Source organism: Macaca mulatta, chromosome 7 (genome assembly GCF_049350105.2).
Source record: "Macaca mulatta isolate MMU2019108-1 chromosome 7, T2T-MMU8v2.0, whole genome shotgun sequence".
Classification (NCBI taxonomy): Eukaryota; Metazoa; Chordata; class Mammalia; order Primates; family Cercopithecidae; genus Macaca; species Macaca mulatta.
Genome location: NC_133412.1, coordinates 44,351,117 through 44,360,680, shown reverse-complemented (window position 1 = coordinate 44,360,680; position 9,564 = coordinate 44,351,117). Strand labels below are relative to the sequence as shown.

General features: G+C 46.0%; 1 long non-coding RNA gene across 1 annotated transcript; it reads right to left on the bottom strand.

Moving 5' to 3' along the window:
• Window positions 1-302: 302 nt before the first annotated feature.
• LOC144329931 (uncharacterized) lies at window positions 303-7,685 on the bottom strand. The gene is made up of 4 exons (XR_013395682.1): window positions 7,559-7,685; window positions 6,637-6,751; window positions 6,069-6,133; window positions 303-832 (listed from the first exon to the last, which is right to left on the bottom strand). It is a non-coding gene; the product is annotated as an uncharacterized LOC144329931 (long non-coding RNA).
• Between the last annotated feature and the right edge of the window lie 1,879 nt (window positions 7,686-9,564).

Here is a 9,564-nt window from a genome sequence, read left to right as displayed (position 1 = left end):
GAATTTGGATTAATTGCAAGTCCTGAGCCTGTAGGCCAGCCCTGGCTGTGGGACGTCCCCTAACTGGGACAGTGCATCAGGGGGTGCCAGTCCCCGTCATGCCCAGGACGCATTACTCCCTACTACCCAGAGGATTCACATCAGAGAATTCACCCCTCTGGGATGCAGGGTTCACCTCTCCCTTTGGCCCCCCCTAGCCATCACCCTCTTAGACAAACCCAATTCTGTCGCTGTTCCCTTGCAGACGTGCGCGTGTGGGCCTGGGGCAGTGTGGAAGTCAAATAGAAAGCGCTGGTTATATATTCATTCATGCCTGCCTTTTATTATCCAGGAATTTGTCAAATCCTGGATTTGTGCAAGGCACAGTGACAGCAAAATATTCCAGAAACTGCACAGGATTTGGAGACAGATGGAAAGTGTGGACTATGTTTGAACACTTGCGCTCAGAGCTGTGTGATCTTGAACAAGTTACCTAGCCTCTCTGAGCTCTTGTTTCCCCATCTAAAAATGGGTTGTATGAGAAATTCATGTTGGTCAGCATGGGCTGACCAAGCGGCCTTCTACAAATAGCCAGGGATGTTATTGTTAGGCCTGTAGTTCTTACTTCTGTCCTTGAAAGACAGACTCAGGCAGTGACCTGGGTCTGACTCTTCATTCTGGGCACCCAGAGACCAGGCTCCCACACACAGTTCAGCAACTGGAGCCATTGTGCCGGGTAGCCACTTGTCTGCTGAAGACGGGGCAGGCAGGTTGGGAATCCAGTAAGAGTCTGGCCCAAGGCTCATGTCTTCTTCCTCCACTGCCAGGCCTCCTTCCATGACAGCAGCCCCTACTGAAGGAGGAGGCAGAGGGAAGGAGTGGGGATCAGGGCCTTGCAGAGGGATGCCTAGATGCCATGGGGAAGGCTCAGTAATTAGAAGGACCCAGATATAAAGCAGACATGGAGCCAGTGCTTGAGGAGGGGGAACAAAACAGGACATGTTCGACTTAAATGACCTGGGTAAACTCTAAAACTGTCTACATCCCAGCAGGCAGTTTGAGACAAAGTTGCCTGAAGGTTCAGAGGAAGGAGAGCACAGATCCAAGTGGGAAAATTCAGGGAGTCTTCCTGGAGGAGGTGGCATTTTAGCCACATCTTGAAAGGTGCTATGGGGGACTAAAGGATAGGGTAGGAGGCTCTGGGGAAAAAAATCCCAGCATAAGCAGAGGGCAGGGGATGGGAAGGATGGAGTAGTTCACCTGGAGTGGTATAGGAAAGAAGAGTGAGAAGTGAGGACACAGGTTTTCTGGAGGGCCGGGAGTTTGATGTTTACTCTGTTCAGCAGATGGGTGGCAGGATGAGATTCTGAGCAGAGGAGTGATGCTCTCAAAGTGTATTAGCAAGATGGGTGGCCCAGGGCATTTTGGAACCCTAGGTGTCCCAGACAAAGACCCCAGGAAGCTTTTAGCAGCTTTTACCCTTATTTTAAACGACCCCCACCTCTTTATCTGTGTTTTCATCAGGGTCTGAGAGTTAGCGAAGTTCTGCATTCTGTGTGTCATGAGCCTGTCACGCAACCGCTGTGTAACCACTCCCAGTACACAGGCCCGCTCACACGCACATGCACACACAAGCACACACCCTCAGAGGCCAAGCAAAAACCTGCGCCCAGTCCAAGGATGCATGGCCAATATTGACCACGAGAGGGCGCCTCTGACATCCCCGCAGAGAGAGAAGCAGAGACTGGGCTAAAGAACCAGCCCCACGCAGAAGGGGTCTTTAAGACAAGCCAGTCCACCTGCCTCATTTTACATTTGGAGAAACTGAGGCTCAGAGCGGGGGATGGCATGATCCAGGAGAGGGAGGGGGTAGTGGCCACCTTAACAGTTGGACATGGGAAGATGGCTCTTAAACTGCGTTTGAAAGTCAACAGAATTGGCCGGGCGCGGTGGCTCAAGCCTGTAATCCCAGCACTTTGGGAGGCCGAGACGGGCGGATCACTAGGTCAGGAGATCGAGACCATCCTGGCTAACACGGTGAAACCCCGTCTCTACTAAAAAATACAAAAAACTAGCCGGGCGAGGTGGCGGGCGCCTGTAGTCCCAGCTACTCAGGAGGCTGAGACAGGAGAATGGCGTAAACCCGGGAGGCGGAGCTTGCAGTGAGCTGAGATCCGGCCACTGCACTCCAGCCCGGGCTACAGAGCGAGACTCCGTCTCAGAAAAAAAAAAAAAAAAAAAAAAAGAAAGTCAACAGAATTGAGACCAAGGAGGAGGCACCCCTGCACGCATGCCAGCGCACCGGTGCAAGCATTTTCACCACTGCTACCCAAAAAACGATTTTTCTCATCACCTGCCACAATGCCCACATTTCCACCAGATTAAAAATCCATCCTGTCCAACCAATCTCTTTGTAACTATATATGCCCCCATAAGGTTACAGATTACAGCCTCGGGCCCTGCGGTGGGAGGGTCCGCACTGAGCGCTGGGAATCCTGGTTAAGCCCGCAGGGAATCCACTGTCACCTGGGAACAGGAGAAATCAGCCTCCTTTTCCCATGAGTTCGCCCTTCCCGTTTCCTGGAACACCCTTCCCTATCTCTGCTGGTGAAGAAGCCCCATTCATCCTTCAACCTCCTATGTTAACTTCCTTGGGAAATGTGCTGACATCTGTCTCACCACCCTGTTCCCCACAGTCCTTCAGACCCACCCCTGCCTCAACTCCACCCACTCTGATTCAGATGAATGCCTGTTCCCGTACCCTTGTCAGACTCTGGAAGCTCCTCTTGGGCAGGGACTGTGAGCTCTTCATTGCCACACTCCAGCTGGTGCTGACTGCCCCCTCACTGCTCTTTGAATGGAGGGAAGCAACATGGTGCCGGAGAGTTGAGACTGAAATCAGGAGACCTGTGTTCTAGTCCCAGCTCTACCATTAACTGGTGTAGGTAAGTCCCTTCCCCTCTCTGAGGTTTCTCTACATTTTTTTCTACTCCATGAGAAGAGTGGTCTAAAAGCATCTAGAATCTCTCCCCATTATACATTCTGAGCCTGAGGTTTAACTCCTAATGGCCTTCAGAAATGTCAGGTCTTATTAGCAGATAATTCCCAAGTTCTAGAGCGCAGAGTTTTCACCACGTGGGACTGACATCTCTTATTCCTCGGACTACCCTCTGTAAATAGTAGGCAGCAAGAACTCCTCAGCACTGCATGTGGAAGAGGGTTACACAGAAGTGTTTGGACTAGTGCAGCAACGAGGCTGCTGTTGCAATGTTCTCAAATTCAGACCATAAAGGGTAGAGGTGCTCCAAGAAGTATTAATTTGCATTTTCTTTGGTATTTAGAAAACTGTTGAGACTCTACCGTTCTAATAATGGACTGAGAATGGTGACAGGCAGCAGGTAAGACTTTGGAGAACTTTCAGGAGTCCTCAAACTTTGCTTGTTGATGCCTATACCACAGGCTGGCCTGGCCTCTCAAGCCTCAAACCCCTGCTGCCCAAGCCCTCAGCTCTCTCTGGGCCTTCCTGGGCTCTTCCCTCTTGGCAGAAGCACTGATGCCGAGGTCACACTCCTTCTTTAGATAAACACGAGGCAGGCACCGCCTAATTATGCACTGTGGATGATGACTGGAAATGGGACCTGGCTTTCCAGCCTTTGTCTGCAAGGCCACTGGGTTGAAGGGATGGGAGGTGAGGGTGGAGCTCAGGAGACCTGCCAGCTGCCAGCCCAGGTGTCTGTGTTTGGGAGACATCAGGGAAAAGACCCATGGAGACAAACGTAGCAAACTGGCCTCCAGCTCACAGGACCCGCTGGGTTGCTTTGCAGGACAGCTGAACCTTGACTGGGCAGGGGCTCACAGGCATGCACGCTTCCAAAGCCCCAAATTCTTCCTCCTCCTCCTCCTCCTCTTCTTCATCTCCTTCTTCCATAAAACACAGATGTTTTTCAGCATGCGGGGAGCCAGGAAGCTCCGACTTGGTGCCCACCCACGTCATCAGACAAGTCACCCCTTTCCTGGCCCTCAATTACCCATTGGTCAAATAGGGACAGGAACTGCCACCCCAGCAACCACATCAGAACTTCTCATGCTCTTCCAGAAGCTTCTGAGCTTTCACAGATGCCGTTCCCCACACCCCCACCCCTCTGCCCTCCTTCTCCAGGCTGCCAGTGCTAAGATCTGTTCTCCTAACTTTCAGCCACGGGGCCTCCCAGCGCACCTCGCTCTCTCTGTCCCTGTTGTGCTTAGTTTGGGGGGCAGGGGGTGAAACAAGCTCTCTGAGGTTCCCACACAACCCTCCCGAGCAGGGAGATTCATGACAGTGTCATTTGCGATAGAATAAACTTAGAATTTAGATGTTTGCAATTAGGGAATAATAGTTCTAATAATGATGACAATGACACTTTCCGAACGCTTCCCACACTCACACCATAATCACATTGAACCCTTACAAGCAACTTATCAGGGAGGTACTATTACTATCCCTGTTTTTCAGAGGAGAAAACTGAGGCACAGAGAGGTTAAGTGGTGGGGCTAGGATATGATACATTCGTTTTGAGGCATTTTTCTGTGATCATTTACAATTATGATGTTGTGCAAAAGTTTAATGTCATGAGGAAATATGTGTGTTATAATGTTTAGGAGGCATGTATGCATATGTATGTCCACACTATATAAAATAAAATATGTAAAAATAAAATATGTTTTTAAAAGTTGAATAAAAATACACCAAAATGTCCACGGCCATTTCCTCTGGGCAATGAGTTAATGGAGAATTTCTAATTCTTTTTTTGTACTGCTCTGTATTTTCCGCATTTTCTACAATAAGCAAATGTTCTTTTAAATTATGAAAAGAAGCAGGCGTCATATATTGCCTGTGAGGCATTTGGGAGTAGAAACTCAGACCCGAGTTAGGTCTGAAGAGAGTGCTAGGGGTGAAGAAACCTTGATCTCGAAGGTGCTCTTCCAAGCTCCTCTCTGACTTGGCTTTCTGGGCTGAGAGGCTGTTTTAGCTACACAGAATTCATTCATTCTTTCATTCGTTCATTAATTCATTCACTCACTCACTGATCTGTCTGGCACGTCGCAGGGGATACAGAGACAACCAGGCTTGTTTCCAGTCCTCTCTGAGCTCAGACTGGGTGATGCTGAGGGCCCGGGCAGGGAAGGACAGGGGCAGGGTGGTCACTGGGCAGCAGGAGAGGGGACAGAGGCAGAAAGGACAGCACAGGGAAGGGTTGGGAGGAGGCGCATCCAGGACCATCCAAGGTTCTGACTTGGGCCGCGCACGTCAGTGGAGCTCCTCGGGGTCACCCTGTTCATGGCTACATCCCCAGAATAAATGAATAAATAAGCGAACAAACAAACAGAAAGAAAGAAGACAAATGACAAATGGCAGAAAGCACCTGCAACCTGTATCCCAGGCAAAGCATGAACGCCTCTAGTGAACGGCTTCTGAAAGTAGAGAAGGAAAAAACGAACAACTTCCTAGAAAAATGGGCTGAAAATATTAACAGACAATGCACAAAGAAATGCAGATGGCTCATAACCCTGTGAAAATGTGATCAACGTTGCTCAAACAAAAGAAATGCAAATTAAAACTACTCAGAGATACCACTTCCTACCTATCAGATTGGCAAAAATCCAAAAGTTTGGCAATGCGTTCTACTGGCACTCCTAGCCAGAGCTGACGGGAATGCAAAATGATGCAGCCCCTCTGTGGGGGGAATTGGCAGTAGCTGTAGCAAAATTGCGTGTATGTTCAACCTTTGACTCAAGAATCCCATTGCTGGGAATCTACCCTAGAGAGACACTAGCAAAAATACCAAAAGATGTAAGCATGGGCGTTTTATTGCAATTCAATTTGTAATCGCTAAAGAATGGCAGCAAGGAAAATGTCCATCAGCAGAGGCCTGTGGTTACCAGCACAATGGAGGACTCTGTGGCTGTAAAGCGGACTGAGGACAATCTTGACCAGCTACTGGGGAGAGATAGCTGGAGTGGGATGGACAGCGAATACAGCAAGAGGCAGGGAAGTGTCGTTGCATGCTAATCCTTACCTAAAAGGAAGAGTCAAATATGGAGGCATATACCTGTAGTCCCAGCTACTCAAGGTTGAAGCAGGAGGATTGTTTGAATTTAGGATTTCAAGTCCAGCCTGAGCAACGTGGTGAGATCCTCATATCAAAAAAAAAAAAAAAAAAAAAAAAAAGGAGGGAAGGATATGAATATATATGCATTATGTATGTGATACATGTTAAATTAATGTAATAATAAAGAATAATGTTTAAAAATTAATAGTTGTGGGGAAGGGAACAGATTGAAGGGGGCATAAAAGCTACACCTTTCTGAATATATTTTGTATGATAGATTTTGGAACCAGAAATAAAATTTAAAATCTTTAAATAAATTTCTAAAAAAAAAAGATTTAAAAATCCTAAAAACCTAAAGCAAAATAAAGCAAATAAATCTACACATTGAATTAGTGATTTAACCACCATTCAAATTAAACTGAGGCCAGGTGCAGTGGCTCACCTCTGCCAGCACTTTAGGAGGCTGAGGCAGGAGGATCACTTGAAGCTGGCAGTTCTAGCCCAACCTGGGGAACATAGCAAGTCCCCGTTTCTAATATATATATTAGCCAGGTGTGCTGGTATGCACCTGTAGTCCTAGCTTCTCAGGAGGCTGATGCAGGAGAATCGAGGAATTTGAGGCTGCAGTGAGCTACGATCATGCTACTGCACTTCAGCCTGGGCGACAAAGCTGGACCCTGTCCCTAAAAATAAGAAAAAAGTAAACTCAGGCACAATAAAATTTTAAAGAATTTATAGGAGCAAATGACAATTCATGAATTGGGCAGTTTCAAACCAGAAATGAGGGAACACAAGGGGTGGGTTTTTATACAAGGAACACAGAAGTAAAGCAAAGAAAATATTTGATTGGTTACAGTTATACAGTTGCCTTATTTAATCTATCCCATGGGAAAGTCCCTCACTATGTAAGTTTGTTAGCTACTTCTGACTGGTTAAGCTTAGGTTCTGGTAATTTTTTTAAATATAAGCATTTACAATAAATAGCTAAAGTTAAGTTTGCTTATGTTTGCACATCATGCAAGGTTGAGGTCACTTATGAGGCCTAACTGGTTTTGTTTGCTCAGGGATTCTTTAGGCCTGGTCTTTATTTTAATTTACTTTAATACCACAAAGAGAAAAACTATTGCAAATGACTTTCAAACAAAGTAACTTAAAGACACATAAACCAATGGGAACGCAGTGACCTTATTCGTATCCTGATTCAAACAAACAAGTTGAAAAAAAAGAAATGATGACATTCATGAGACAAAGGAAAATGTGAGCACCGACTGGAGATATCATGATAGGAAGAGTGATAATGGCACACATTTTATATGTGATAAGGGTATTGTGACTTTTTAAAAAAAGAATCCATGGCCGGGCATGGTGGATCACGCTTGTAATCCCAGCACTTTGGGAGGCTGAGGCAGGTAGATCACCTGAGGTCGGGAATTTGAGACCAGCCTGACCAACATAGAGAAACCCCATCTCTACTAAAAATACAAAATTACCAGGGCATGGAGGCGCATGCCTGTAATCCCAGCTACTCGGGAGACTGAGGCAGGAGAATGGCTTGAACCCGGGAGGTGGAGGTTGCAGTGAACCGAGATCTCACCATTGCATTCCAGCCTGGGCAATAAGAGTGAAACTGCATCTCAAAAACAAACAAACAAACAAACAAACGGAATCCATGTCTTTTAGATATAATACTGAATAGGAATGAAATGATACGACATCTAGGATTTGCTTCAGAAGTAACTTGGTCATTGTGGGAGAGCAGGGGATGAAACACGATAAGCCATGAAAAGCCAGGTGTGGTGGTGCACCTGTAGTCCCAGCTACTTGGGAGGCTGAGGCAGAAGGATCCTTTCAGCCTGGGAGGTTGAAGCCACAGTGAGCTGATATCATGCCACTGCACTCCAGCCTGGGTGAGAGAGTGAGACCCTGTCTAAAAAATAATAATAAAATAAAATAAAAAATAAAATGGCAGGTGCAGTAGCTCATGCTTGTAATCTCAGCACTCAGCAGTTTGGGTGGCTGAGGCGGGCGGAGGATCATCTGAGGTCGGGAGTTTAAGACTAGCCTGACCAACATGGAGAAACCCCATCTCTATTAAAAATACAAAATTAGCTAGGCATGGTGGCGCATGCTTGTAATCCCAGCTACTCAGGAGATTGAGGCAGGAGAATTCCTTGAACCTGGGAAGTGGAGGTTGCGGTGAGCCGAGACTGCACAACTGTACTCCAGCTTGGGCAACAAGAGCAAAACTTCATTTAAAAAAAAAAATGATAAACCATGAAAGTGTAATTGATGAAACTGGTGATGAGCACACGGAGACCCGTTATATTAATACTATTCTTTCTACTTTTGTAGATGTTACCAATTTTCATAATAAAACATTTTTAAAGACTAGCACCTGATAAAGATGTGGAAAAATAAAAATGCAAACATTGCTAGAGGAATGCAAAACGCTACAGTCACTTTGGAAAACAGTTTGGCAGTTTTTATAGAATATGCTTAATATACAAGCCACCAATTCCACACCCATCTACCCTGGAGAAATGAAAACTTTCATTTGCCAAAAAAAAGTGATCCTTCCAGTTAGGAATAAGATTCTTCCTGGTATTTTTCAAGACACTCAAGTTAAAGTTTAAACTTCAAAGGTTATTATGGCTTTGGAGATGGTACAGTCATTCTGAATAAGAATTTGGCAGATTCCTTCCTTCCTTCCTTCCTTCCTTCCTTCCTTCCTTCCTTCCTTCCTTCCTTCCTTCCTTTCTTTCTTTCTTTCTTTCTTTCTTTCTTTCTTTCTTTCTTTCTTTCTTTCTTTCTTTCTTCTCTCTCTCTCTCTTTCTTTTCTTTTTTCTTTCTTTTTTTCTTCTGCAGAGTCTTACTCTGTCACCCAGGCTGGAGTGCAGCGGCACAGTCTCAGCTTACTGCAACCTCCGCACCCGCACCCGCCCTGCCGGGTTCAAGTGATTCTCCTGCCTCAGCCACCCAAGTAGCTGGGATTACAGGCATGAGCCACTACCACCCAGCTAATGTTTGTATTTTTAGTAGACACAAGGTTTCACCATGTTGGCAACACTGGTCTCGAACTCCTGATCTCAAGTGACCCACCCACCTCAGCCTCCCAAAGTGCTGGGATTACAGGCGTGAGCCACCAAGCCTAGCCAGAATTTGGCAGATTTCTATCAAGTGAAACATACATTTACAAGAGAACCCACAATTCCACTTCTAGGCATCTATCCCAGAAAAATGAACATTTATGTTTGCACAAAAACCTACACACGAACATTTACTGTGGCATTATTAATAATTGCCAAAAACTGGAAACAACTCAATGCTTATCATCTGGTGAATAGAAAAATATATTGTAGTATACCTATACACTGCAATCCATCTCGCCAATGAAAAGGAACACCTATGAATACATGCAACGTATTCATAGATGACTCTTAAAAGCATTGATGCCCAGCAAAAGAAGTCAGATTCAAAAGGTTATGTACTGTATGAT